Below are 14,427 nucleotides of genomic sequence, written 5' to 3'. Positions count from 1 at the left end.
CTAATTTTTGGTCGCGAAATGTGACAATTGGCGACTAAGAAATTTGGTCGGTAAAAGGCAACTTTTCGCGACCAAAATATTTTAGCGACAAAATGGATTAGTCGCAGTAAATAAATATTTAGCGACCAAAAATTTAGTCGGCAAATGTAACTTTTCCCGACCAACGAAAATTTTGGTCGCGAATTACTTTTGCCGACCCTCAATTGGCGACCAAACTAGCGACAAAAAAAATTGGTCGCGGATAACTTTTGCCGACCAAAAATAGACTTTTAGCGACCAATTTTTTTGTTGCCAAAAGTGTTAATTCTTGTAGTGATAATTGGACCAAAAAAAAACTGTTTTTTTTTTTTTTTTTTTTTTTTGGGTTTCGGCCAGTGGGGGCGCGGCACCTCACTGGGGGTGCGACTTCCACTGGGGGTATGTATCACGGTTGCTTTTCAAAATAGTTAAGGCTTCGTTTGAGAAACCAAGTTTGGGGGGTTTTTTTTTTGGCTATTTTAACCACAAAAAACAAAATAGCCTTTTTAGCCTAATAAAACAAAAATCACATCCAATCCATAATCATTAGATTCTTTCTCTCAAAAAAAATCAAAAACCCTTCCCAAACGAGACTTTTTAACTCCAGGCTAAAATAGCTAAAAAAAATAAAAAAGCCAAAAAACCAACTCATTTCCCAAACAAATTCGAAGTGTACTTATTCAGTGTGAATCAAAATGAATTTGAATTTTTGAAATGATGTTTATTGAAAAAGTTTGGTTGCATGTAATCAAAATGAAATTTTTTGAAATGACATTTACTGAAAAAGCTTTTAATCAACTTTTCAACTTCCCAAAATGAATCTGAATTACACATTAATTTTTTTGTAAATATCTTTCCTATAACTAAAATAGCAATACTTCATCCCCACAATAAATAAATAAATAAAAACTATTTAATTGATGGACATCAAACAAATGTGTGAGTGTTTTTTTTTTTTTTTTTAAATTTCATTCTCTTCTGGTAATTCGGTGCTAAACTTGAGACAAATATATATATGTGAACCATGATGAAGGTGTGGCTGTGGGTTGTGGATGGCAATCGTTCGTGGCATACGTTAATGTGGGCTGTTATTACATAGTTGGAGGTAAACCCAAAAAATAAATAAATAAATAAATAAATCACATTGGTGGTCCATCTGTATGAGTTATCCAATATATATATATATATTGATTCAATAATAATAGTCATATAATTTTATTATGTTTGTTTTTAAAAAAAAAAAATGGCCTAATTTCAAAATTGCATTTGTGGTCCATTATTTTGATGAATTAAATTTTTATATGAATGATATGTAAACAAATATTTGTAAAAATAAATGATTCAAATTATTAAGGTGAATCCATGATGGGCTACACTACCCAAACAATAGTGTGCAATCCAGATTTGGATTGTTGTTTATCCTTCTTCTTTAAATTATTTAAAAAGTAAAATATATAGTATAAATTTAAATTTGATGTAGTATAGATAATATCAACAATAAATTAATCAACACATTTTATTTTCTGAATTTGTTAAAATCATTTTTTCTGAACACTCTATTTGTGGTGGGTGTAGGGAATATGGACAGGAATGCTAGGAGGCACAGTTATGCAAATCCTAATCTTGATTTGGGTCACAGTCGGAACCGACTGGAATAAAGAGGTAATCTGAGTTGCTAGACTCCTATCCTAAATTGTTCTTAAATTTCTTATCGTCACGATTTTATTTTTTATTTATTTTTTTTGGTTTAAGCAGTATAGAGAAAAGCATTAGCTAAAAACGCTTGAAGCTTTTGATGACACAACCACTTTTAATTTTCATGTGCCATGAAGTGAAAAAAAATCCAAAAAAGTCTTCTTCTTCTTTTTTTTTTCCGTGAATTTTTTTTTTCTTTTTTGGTGAACCACAACAAATCAAATGCATCAAACTTGTAACGATTAAAAGTAAAAATTCCTGTAAAAAGCCAATAAAAGTAATATTTATAGTTTCAATTTGAATTGAAAGTGCAAGTGGATGATGCTAGGAAGAGGTTGTTGGAAATAGTTATAAATTCTGGGTAAAATCAGAATTTTATCCTAAGTTCGGTCTATTTTTTTGGTGGGCCCCGTGCGTCGATTTTCACGGGTCAAAGTGGTAACACGTTGTGATTCACGTGGTATATTTGGCTGCTCAAAACCATTACCGAGTGAATGGGAAATTGAAGCCAAAGTGTGCTCCATGGAAATGGAGTTTTGGTGGAAATTCCTTAAGGTTGTAAAATGGCTTGTCCCATATTGATTTGGTGGGAGGTTTTGAATGGGTTTATAAGGCTTGGGTTTAGTACTTCGAGTGTGCCCCAAGGGGTACCCAAGTGTTTTAGAGGGAGAAGTTATGGACTAGACCCATTGGACCCAAAAATCACCACACGCGCTTGCACGCTGCCACAACCGCCATCCGTCCGACGGGCTGGGTGGTGTGAGGTTAGGTTGGGTTTGTTCGGCCCAATACTAATCTTTTTGGGTCAAAAACATTTGAATTTAATTTTATTTTTGGTAAAATAAAATCCAGAATTCAAATTAAACTGGTTTGGTTCTTTTTGAGTCAAAAATATTTGAATTTAATTTTATTTTTGGTAAAATAAAATTCAGAATTCAAATTAAACTGGTTTGGTTTTTCTGTACATCCAAACAGGGCCCTTCCCGTATTAAACCGGAAATAATCTGATCCGGATTTACTGTACACCCAAACAAGGCCCTTCCCGTTTTTGTTATCTGTTTGAATTGTAACCCAACAGATTCAAATCTGTTTGAATTCAAAACCAACGGTTTCATACCTGTTCAATTCAAAACCTAGAGCCACCATTTCATCTATAAATAGGACAACCCTCATTTGGATTTAGAGAACTCTAATTTTCGTCCTTCATAATTCTGCAAACATCCTCTTCATTTTACTGCATTATTTTCTTGTCAGAGAGAGTATAAACACTTAGTGTGTTCATTAGGCAAACAATTTGTAGTGCTGCTATTGTTTGTAGTAGATCATTTTATCCTGGGAGATAGACGTCAAAATTTTGAAAGCGGGAGAGGACGAATCTGTCTTAAAGACACAGTGTCAAACACTGGACTTGATCAAATTAAAATTCAAACAAATTAAATCAAGTAAGTTATTTAATTTATTTTTAGTGTTATTATTATTTATTTAAATCATATTTTAATTTTGTTTTTGTAACAAAATAAAATCTGTTTTTATTTATTTATTTTTATTTCGAGTTTGATTTTTGTAATCAAACAAATTCTCTCATTTCCTTTATTTCTTTATATTCTGGTTGTTGTTTAGTACACAACAGAATTTAATTTATTTAAATACAGTGAAGATTGTCCTACAATCTTAAGACAGAACCCGTATTTTGTTTTTGGTATCTTCATTGTATTTAATTTTCTGTGTTTTCAAAGTAATATTCTGGTTGGAAAAACAAATAGTGATTTATGCTATTTAACAGATAGTAGTAATATACTGTCTATTTTCTTTGACAACTAGTAGTAATATACTGGTGTCATTAACAATTGCAGAATATTATTTGGTGTTACAGAAAATTATTTTGGTATTTTATTTTTCTAGTTTTAGTAACAAGGAAAATAAAATTATATTATTTTCTAGAATTAGTAACAAAGAAAATAAAATTATTTTGTGTTTTAATTTATTTTCTGGTTTTGGTAACTAGAAAATTATTTAGTGTTTTTTTTAATTTTTGTAATCAGATAGTTTTGTGGTATTTTACTTTCAAGTTTCAGTAACAAGGAAAATAAAATTATAGTATTTTCTAGTTTTAGTAACAAGGAAAAAAAAATGATTTTGTGTTATAATTTATTTTCTGATTTTAGTAACTAGAAAATTAATTTGTGGTTTGTTTTCTGATTTTTTGTAATCAGATATTATTTCGGTATTTTATTTTACTAGTTTAAATAACAAGGAAAATAAAATTATTTTATGTTATAATTTATTTTCTGGTTTTAGTAACTAGAAAATTAATTTTGTTAATTTATCATAGTTCTTTTGACTTTATCGTAGTACATGGGAGAATTTGTTTCTGGAGTAAAATATTAATTTACAAACAAATTTCATTTTTATTACAAAGAAACCTTTGTGGCAAGTTTAGTTTCTTTATTGGTTTTTTTAATCATTTTTACATTTCTGTGTGTGGATCTGTAGTCGTGAATAGTTTCTGCATATGAGTCGGAATAATATATATATATATATATATTCACAAGGACTTTTGCATGCAAATTTAATTAGTTTATTTATGTACAAATCAAACTTATTAAATGAAGGTATGTTTTGTCATTTTGGAGTTTAAAATTCAAAACGATTGAATTTTATTTATGAGTTGAGAATCTTTTTATTTCATGATGCAAATTTTGGGATCATGCATGAATTAATTTATTTTGTTAATTCATTATTTTCAGTTGATGCGTTTGATATGCATGTATGATGTCAACTCAAGTTATTTCTTAACAAAAATTTCATGTGATTTGGAATGTTAAATTGATATGTTGATTAATTTGAGTTTTTCCAATCAATTTTGAATGGGTGTTTAAACATCAGAGAAATTTAATCATGAAAATGTATGTAGTTATATCGTTCCATTTAATTGGAAAGTAAATTTAAGAAATCTTTTATGTTGATTTTTAGTTTATTTTGAATTATGTGACATGAGATGTCATTAATAATTATTTTACTTGCGTAGTAGAATTTGTTAAACCATGAACCATTTTATTAATATGGGGGTGTATCTCTTGCATTAGTTGAGATAATTTAATTTTCTTCTGTCACAAATATTTTTATGACAGTGACATTTATTTGTTATTGAGTTACAAGAATGTATACAATGAAATGGGTTTTTGAATTGTTTGATTCTTAGGTAAATTTTTTATGAGGATATGATTTTGTCAAAACATTAATTCTGACTTGAGTAGTCATAATTATTTTGGTTTTTTCTTGAATTTGTTTTGAAATTCATTGATTTATATTAGAAGTGATAGGGGTGGTGAATATGATGCACCATTAAATGAATTTTGTGCACAACATGACATTATTCACCAAACTACAGCCCCTTATTCTCCACGGCAAAATAAAATTGCTGAAAGGAAGAATAGAACCCTCAAAGAAATGATGAATGCCATGTTACTAAGTTCAGGCTTACCACAGAACTTGTGGGGGAAAGCAATATTGTCTGCTAATTATGTTCTTAATAGAATACCCCACAAGAAAACCAACAGCACTCCTTATGAATTGGGGAAAGGTCGACTGCCTTCCTACAAATACTTAAAAGTGTGGGGGTGTTTGGCAAAAGTTGAAGTTCCTGTTCCTAAAAAGACTAAGATTTGACCAAAAACAGTAGACTGTGTGTTTATTAGTTATGCTCAGAATAGTAGTGCATATCAGTTTCTGACTTATAAATCAGAAATACCTGATATAAATGTGAACACTATTATAGAGTCAAGAAATACTGTGTTTTTTGAACATGTCTTTCCTTACAAGAAAGGACAGGAATTAAGTTCACAGAAAATAACTTATGATTGTACACAAAGTCAAGAGACTAATGACAATCAAAACACAAGAGACTAGTAATGGTCTCGACCAACAGGCTTTAACTAATGATGAACCAAGACGACGTAAGAGAGCGAGAACATCAAAATCCTTTGGTCCAGATTTTCTGACATACCTGTTAGAAAATGAACCTCAAAGCTTTAAGGCAACAATGACAGGTCCGGAAGCACCTTTGTGGAAAGTGGCTATTAATAATGAAATTGAATCCATTATGCAAAATCATACTTGGGAATTGGTGGATCTTCCACCAGGTTCTAAACCTCTTAGATATAAATGGATATTCAAGAGAAAAATAAAAGCAGATGGTTCAATTGACAAGTATAAAGCAAGACATGTAGTTAAAGGTTACAGACAAAAGGAAGGTCTGGACTATTTTGACACATATTCCCCTTTGACAAGAATAACATCCATTCGCATGCTTATCTCTATAGCAGCGTTGTTTAATTTAGAAATATATCAAATGGATGTCAAGACAGCTTTCTTAAACGGTGATCTAAATGAAGAGATCTATATGGAGCAACCCGAAGGGTTTGTAGTATCAAGGCAAGAAAAAAAAGTTTGTTGATTTGTAAAATCCCTTTATGGATTAAAACAAGCACCTAAGCAATGGCATGAAAAATTTGATCATGCAATGCTTACTAATGGGTTTAAGATAAACGAATGTGACAAATGCGTCTATGTTAAAAACACTGACGAAGGATATGTCATAGTTTGTCTTTAAGTGGATGACATGCTTATCTTTGGAAGCAGTCAAAACATGATCAAATCAACTATGCAGATGCTTAAAAGATTTGATATGAAAGATATGGGGGTTGCAGATGTTATATTAGGAATGAAAATTATTAAAACATCTGACAGATATGCATTATCTCAATCTCATTATATTGAGAAAATTCTTGATAAATTTATCAAGGATGATTTGAATTTAGCTAGAACACCTGTAGACATCAGTCTTCATTTATTGGAAAATAAAGGTGATACAGTGTCTCAGTTAAAATACTCCCAAATTATTGGAAGCCTAATGTACCTAATGAATTGTACTCGTCCTGATATAACTTATGCTATCAGTAAATTGAGTAGGTACACTAGTAACCCCGGAGAAGACCATTGGAAAACGATCATTCTGGTTCTTAGATATCTAAGATTCACCCGTGATCATGGTTTGAACTTTACTCGATATCCAACAGTACTTGAAGGTTATTGTGATGCCAATTGGATATCGGATACTAAAGATTCAAAATCCACTAGTGGATATGTCTTTACTCTAGGAGGCGCTGCTGTTTCTTGGAAATCCACGAAACAAACTTGCACCGCACGATCCACAATGGAATCTGAGTTTATTGCTTTAGACAAAGTAGGAGAAGAAGCAGAATGGCTTCGTCACTTCTTAGAAGACATTCCAATGTGGCCAAAACCTGTGCCAGCTATTTGCATTCATTGTGATAGTCAATCTGCAATAGGCAGGGCACCGAATCATATGTATAACGGTAAGTCACGACATATTCGTCGTCGACATAATACCGTAAGGCAATTGTTGTCAAACGGAATAATCTCAATAGATTATATAAAATCTAAAGAGAATATTGCGGATCCGTTAACAAAAGGTTTGATAAAAGAGCTAGTGTATAGTTCATCAAAGGGGATGGGATTAAAGCCTATTACATAAGAGTCGTCATAATGGTAACCCTACTTATATGACTGGAGATCCCAAGAACTAAGTTCAAAGGGACAACTAAGTTACGTATGGCTTGCCAGAAATCACCAAAGGATTAAGTTCCTACCCATTCCTATGGTGAGCGTGATATCTGTAACATGTGTTGTCTGCAGGGATATAAGGATAAACTTTGCTTTTAATGATTACTTATATCTTGATTAAGGCATAAGATCAAGACGAGTATAAGGAGATACTCACAATAAGAATCACTTATATGAGTGTCGAACTGGGGCCGGTTCTATGAGAATGAAAATGCTAAATTCTCTAGAAACATTCATGAAAACCAGGAGCGTTCAAGGCCAAAATGAACAAAACAGTGAGAACCACGATGTGTTAGAAGATATTTTGTGTAAAATCTATTGTCTTGGCTTACACAAACGGCTGAACAATTCAAGGCATCGCGTCCATTGGTTAGCTAGTAAGTCCGATAGGTTATCACTAGGGAAGGTTCAAGGCCGAAAACTACCTATCCTGATGCAAGATATTTTCGACTTATACTCTTTCGATAAATCTGCATATTGTTGCATTTCCGTTGTCATCAAATTCCATTCATGTGGGGGATTGTTGAAAATGGTTATAAATTCTAGGTAAAACCAGAATTTTATCCTAAGTTCGGTCTATTTTTTAGGTGGGCCCCGTGCGTCGATTTTCACGGGTCAAAGTGGTAACGCGTTCTATGCCGCGTTGTGATTCACGTGGTATATTTGGTTGCTCAAAACCATTATCGAGTGAATGAGAAATTGAAGCCAAAGTGTGCTCCATGGAAATGGAGTTTTGGTGGAAATTCCTTAATGTTGTAAAATGGCTTGTCCCATATTGATTTGGTGGGAGGTTTTGAATGGGTTTATAAGGCTTGGGTTTGGTACTTGGGGTGTGCCCCAAGGGGTACCCAAGTGTTTTAGAGGGAGAGGTTATAAGCAAAATGGGCTAGACCCATTGGACCCAAAAATCACCACACACACGCGCGCGCGCCGCCGTCCGTCCGTCCAGGCGAGCTGGGCTGGGCCTGGGCCTGGGCTTGGTCGCGGGTGCGTGGTGTGAGGTTGGGTTGGGCTAATCCGGCCCAATACTAATCTTTTTGGGTCAAAAACATTTGAATTTAATTTTATTTTTGGTAAAATAAAATCCAGAATTCAAATTAAACTGGTTTGGTTTTTCTGTATATCCAAACAGGGCATTTCCAGTATTAAATCGAAAATAATCTGATCCGGATTTACTGTACACCCAAACAAGGCCCTTCCCATTTTTGTTATCTATTTGAATTGTAACCCAACAGATTCAAATCTGTTTGAATTCAAAACCAACATGTTTCATACATGTTCAATTCAAAACCTAGAGCCACCATTCCATCTATAAATAGGACAACCCTCATTTGGATTTAGAGAACTCTAATTTTCGTCCTTCATAATTCTGCAAACATCCTCTTCATTTTGCTGGATTATTTTTTTGTCAGAGAGGGTATAAACACTTAGTGTGTTCGTTAGGCAAACAATTTGTAGTGCTGCTATTGTTTGTAGTAGATCATTTTATCCTGGGAGATAGACGTCCAAATTCTGAAAGCACCGTGGAGAGGACGAATTTGTCTTAAGGACACAGTGTCAAACACTGGACTTGATCAGATTATAATTCAAACAAATTAAATCAAGTAAGTTATTTAATTTATTTTTAGTGTTATTATTATTTATTTAAATCATATTTTAATTTTGTTTTTGTAACAAAATAAAATCTCTTTTTATTTATTTATTTTTATTTCGAGTTTGATTTTTATAATCAAACAAATTCTCTCCTTTCCTTTATTTCTTTATATTCTGATTGTTGTTTAGTACACAACAGAATTTAATTTATTTAAATACAGTGAAGATTGTCCTACAGAGGTTGAATAAGTGGGGAGACGAGAAGGAGTCACTTCTAAAGGGTTAATTTATTTTCTAATAATGGCCAGATTTAAACTGCCAAAACATCGATAAATAAAACCTAGCATAATTGTCTCAATTAACCCTCCAAGAAGATAGTTAAAGGGAACCATATTTTCCATGTAGGGTTACCTTTTTCCTTTGATTAATCAAAATTGGAATTTATAATCCAATTAGCGTGGTCCTTATATGATTTCCATTCTTTGAGGCTGAATATGTTTTGGATTTGTGAAAAGAAAAAGTAAGAAGGTTTCAAACATGAGAAAAGAGACTAATCATAACAGTTGCATAAAGAGACAGAGAGATGAAGAGAAGGGACAATGAGATTAGGGGAAGAATTTGGGGGTTAATATTTTTTAGATGAATTTGAAATATGTGTCTGAACGACATTGTTTTTTGATGAAGTAAAGAAAAAAAGCATTGCCATTTCTATGTTATTAACTGATAACATTAAGGACAAATACATTGTTTTGTATCCCTGTATTCACAATGGATGTGGTGTGTTGCCAATGGTCTACACCTTATCAATTTATAAGCTTATTGGTGCGTCACTAAGGTGAACCTTAAGCAACTCCTTTGAGTTGCTAAGGGTGTACTTTTAGCGACGTAATTTTGACTTTTTTTCAAAAATCAGTCATAACAAATATTTTTTCTTATGGGGATTCAGTACAACAAAATGCATCTTTGGCGATAAAATTTGGCAACTAAAACATTTTTGGTCACCAAAAGTTATACCTTTAGCGACTAATTTTCCTATTGGTCGGCAATGTTGTGAATTTTAGCAACTAAAATTTTTTTAGTAGCCATATAATACTTATTGGCGACTAAAACAAAATTTAGTCGCTAAAAATATGCACGATAGGCGACTAAACAGTTTCTAGTCAGCACTTGTCAAAATTTTAGGCTACTAATTCTGCTTTTAGTCGGTGTACACTGCCTTTTGCCGACTAAAAAACTTTCATCGCTAAAAAATAGGGTTATTTATTCGGGAACTCTTTGCTGACTAAATAATTTAGTCGTTGATTAATTATTTTTTGCCGACTAAATAAATATTTAATCGCTAAAGGTAGGAAATTTGTTTTGGAGGGAAGCGTAAATATTGGCGTCCTCCTCTTTGTTTCATACGCACACACAGACCACATGTCACGACCCAAGCCCGTCCTTATAGGTTTAGCGCCGTAACCGGCTAGTAATCCTAAGATTACCTACGGCCTGTGAAATAGAATCACAAAATAAGGGGGTTAGCAGAAGCAACAACATAAATATAATTGTCCAATGAGCTGTGCTGACTTATATGAAACAGAATATTTAAAACTTTATATATATATATATATATCCAAAAGTCATTCTTGCATTATACCTACGCACCTTATAGCATCTTAAGTACAACAAACAAAAACAAACAGAACACAAAAACAACCAGAACTTATAACACGTGACACTTCCAGAACCTCTACATGAGGCACAATGATTAGCTGACAACAGAACACAGATCCAAACAAAAGTCTTCAGACTTGATCTCCATAATGCTCACCTATACATATATATACACATAGTGAGCTAAAGCCCATTGAATAACATTAAGGTAAAGGGGTTAGTGAACGAATTCCGAACATTTCATAATCATAAAACAGATCATAACATAATCATTCTCATATCTGAACATAATAATGATACATCCCATATAACACATCACACATCGTCTTCCAATTAGAGCAATCGGTTTCGGATACCGATTAAATATAGGGATGGCAATGGATAACCTATCCTGTGGGTATCCATGGAGACCCAATCTATATACATGGGTTTTCCCCTTTTTTTCTTATCCGTTGGGTAGGGTAGGTGATATTCTTTAAATCTCCACTGGGGATGGCGCAGGGATGGATACCCATTAATTTCCCCATGTCTTTTTTCTTTTTCTTTTTTTTTACATCGGAAAATAATTTCTTCATATGTTTTCACTAGGGATGACAATGGGAGTCAATGGGGTATGTATTAATTTCCGTCTCCATTCCCCTATAATTATTTTTCCTCATTTCCTATAGGTACTACCCTCCACATCTCCTAATGGGTTTGGACCAACCTAACTTGATTTTTTTTTTTTTTTTTTAAGATTCACAACCAAAGCTAAATATACATTCAATCTTATCTTATTTTATTTTATTTGGCTCAACAACAAGTATACATTAATTAACATTGTCACATTATTCTTGTCAAATTTTATGTATATTTAGAATTTTTTTAATTTATTTAGAAAGATTCTATTCCTACAAAAAAATTCCATCTTCTTTTTTAATTTTTAATTTTATGTATCTCATTCTCCTCCCTATTAATTGATCTTCAATAATTTGATGGTGAGTTGTTGCTCTCGTTTCCATCTTCTTCTTCTTCTTCTTTTAATTTTTATTTTCATTTAAAGAATATCACTTACCCTACCCGATGAACAAGAAAAAATGGGAAAACCCATATATCTGGGTCGGGTCTCCATAGATACCCACAGAGCAGGTTATCCATTGCCATCCCTAGTTTTCATTACTCTGTTTACAATTATGCTGTGTTTGGTTGGAGGATTTGGGGAAGGATTTAGAAAGGGAAAGGGAAAAGGTGTGTGAAACTATGTGAAATATAGGCATGTTTTATTTAGATTTCACCTACCTTTTCCATTTTCCTTTCCAAATCCTTCTCCAAATCCCCCAACCAAACACAACATTAGAGTTCTAATTCTCACTCTCTCTCAACCTCTCACTACAGCAACAGCAATTTGCGATAGCGACAATCTAGCAGCGATAAGATTGTGACTATCGATAAAAAACGTGTAATTAATCATAACCAAAACATGAAAATTGAAAGAAAAAAAAAATTTACAAAATTTCAATTAAGGTGATCACTAGATAAGATGAAAATTGGGAAATTCAATCTAAGGTTACCATCAAATCAGAGAGAAATCCAACAAAACAATTGCCAGAGATATTGAAACAAGAAAATTCATTCTATAAATGTAAATAAAAATTTAAAAGAAGAAGAAGAAGAAGAAGAAGACGAAAACGAGAGTAAAGCTTACCTTCAGATTATCGAAGATCAATTAATAAAGAAGAGAAGGAGATACATAAAATAAAATTAAAAAATTAAAAAAGATGAAATTTTTTTGTAGGAATAGAATTTTTATAAATAAATTTAAAAAATTCTAAATACACATAAAATTTGACAAGAATAATGTGACAATGTTAATTAATGTGTATTTGATTTTGTTATTGAGCCAAATAAAATAAAATAAGATTGAATAAAAAAAATTGCTTGTGAACTGGGGGAAAAAAAAAGAAAAGAAAAGAAAAAGAAAAGTTGGGTTGGAGAAAATCCAAACCCATTAGGATATGGGAAGGGTAGTACCCATGGGGAATAGGGAATGGGGAATGTGGAAAAATAATAATAGGGAAATGGGGATGGAGAATTAATATCTACCCCATTAACCTCCATTGCCATCCCTAATTAAACACATATCACCACAATGAAGTGACTAACGAGATCTCGTAATCACATATATGTCATGGACCCACATTAACATGCCATCTCCCACGACTTGGGACTATCTATAGATGCCATAATAGATTTCAAACATAGGACATTTGTTCACGTAAACAAATATTATTTCAGAAATCATAACTTATCAAATCACATTTGGAACATGATTCATATAGACATATCTTTACAATAACGTTACTCACAGTGGGCTCCCGTAAACGGTCAATCAATCTTCGAGTCTTGACCTACAACAACAAAGTACATAACACAAACATATCTTATCATTACACATGCACTTGGCCATCACGGCTTAGCGACATTGGTTTCTTATTTTCTAATTCTATTACTCATGTTATTTCTTAGCTTAATACTCTTTAATCACTCATAATTCATCTCCAAATATGAGTAGGAAAGGATGTGAACAAAAATATGAACACAAAATGTCTTTCAAAAATATGCTGAATTTGGCCTGGCCGCTCGAGCGCACCCTTGGTCGCTTGAGCGAACCACTCTGCCTGCAAAAGTACTGGTTGGTCTCAATCTACGTTCGAGCCACAACTCCTACGCTCGAGGGGTTCAACAAAATACAAAGGGTTTGCTCGAGCCACCAGGTGGTCGCTCGAGCAGTCTGTAATAGACTGCAAAACTACTGGATGCTCGAAATGTTCGCTCGAGTGGCAAATCCTTCACTCGAGCGACCTACAAAAATTTTGGGTTTCCAAAATAGAGTCTTGAGCTCCAAACATGCAATTTCACTGGTAAACTCATGCATGGCTTGTTCAAAAACTTAGAAAACTTATCCACACACATAAATACATGATCCTTTACAAACCGTTAGCTCAAAACTCATGGATTTAACCAAAATTGGGTTCAAAACCTCAATGCATGTAAGTTTCATAAACTTTTTTTTTTTTTTTTTTTTGCAAAGTCCATATTTTTAGCAAAATTGAGCTTTAAGGCTTCTAACATATACAAAACTCTTTTTCAAAACATGATTTAAGAGGTAATATGTGATGATTCAAACATGCATCTACCAATTATTCATAATTTCCTCATGAATGATCAAAATCAAACTTGACATAGCAAAACCCAACATGTTTACGCATGCAAGTAGAATTCTCTTCTTAATTCTTTCCTAAGAACCCTCAAACATGGAATTTACTTACAAAACTTGATCTAATATGCATGCATGTTAATTTCATGGTCTCAATTCAACATAATAATAAAGCTTATGATCAAAATGATGACATAACACTCATACTTCCATGCATGTAAGAATTCTAAGCAAATCTTTCATCTTCTTGCCAAACTCATGTGAGATACATGCAAATGATTATGATAACTCCATGAATGCATCTCTACAACACACAATCTTCATGAATTATGGATTAGATACTCACCAAAAGCCTTCAAATACACAAGATTCTTGCCAAACTTGAGCTACTCTAGCACAATCCTCAACTTCTACCTTGAATCTACACTTTCTCTCTCTAAAATGTTGATTCAGATTTGGGAGCTCAAAGTGTTGGAGAAATGAGCTCAATTGAGCTTAATGTGTTATATTTATAGTTATAATGCCATAATACAGAATATAAGGCTTGCGAAACGCAATTTAATTAATTAGACTGAATTAATTTTTAATAAAATTTGCCATAACATTCTAAAAATTTGAAATAA

General features: G+C 32.8%; 1 pseudogene; it reads left to right on the top strand.

Moving 5' to 3' along the window:
* The window catches only part of LOC114263923 (protein DETOXIFICATION 40-like), a 115,316-nt pseudogene extending 113,640 nt beyond the window's left edge, over positions 1–1,676 (top strand).
* The last annotated feature ends 12,751 nt before the right edge of the window (positions 1,677–14,427 follow it).

Source organism: Camellia sinensis, chromosome 8 (assembly GCF_055761805.1).
Source record: "Camellia sinensis isolate YWXY chromosome 8, ASM5576180v1, whole genome shotgun sequence".
Classification (NCBI taxonomy): domain Eukaryota; kingdom Viridiplantae; phylum Streptophyta; class Magnoliopsida; order Ericales; family Theaceae; genus Camellia; species Camellia sinensis.
This window is presented reverse-complemented; position numbering and strand designations above follow the sequence as displayed.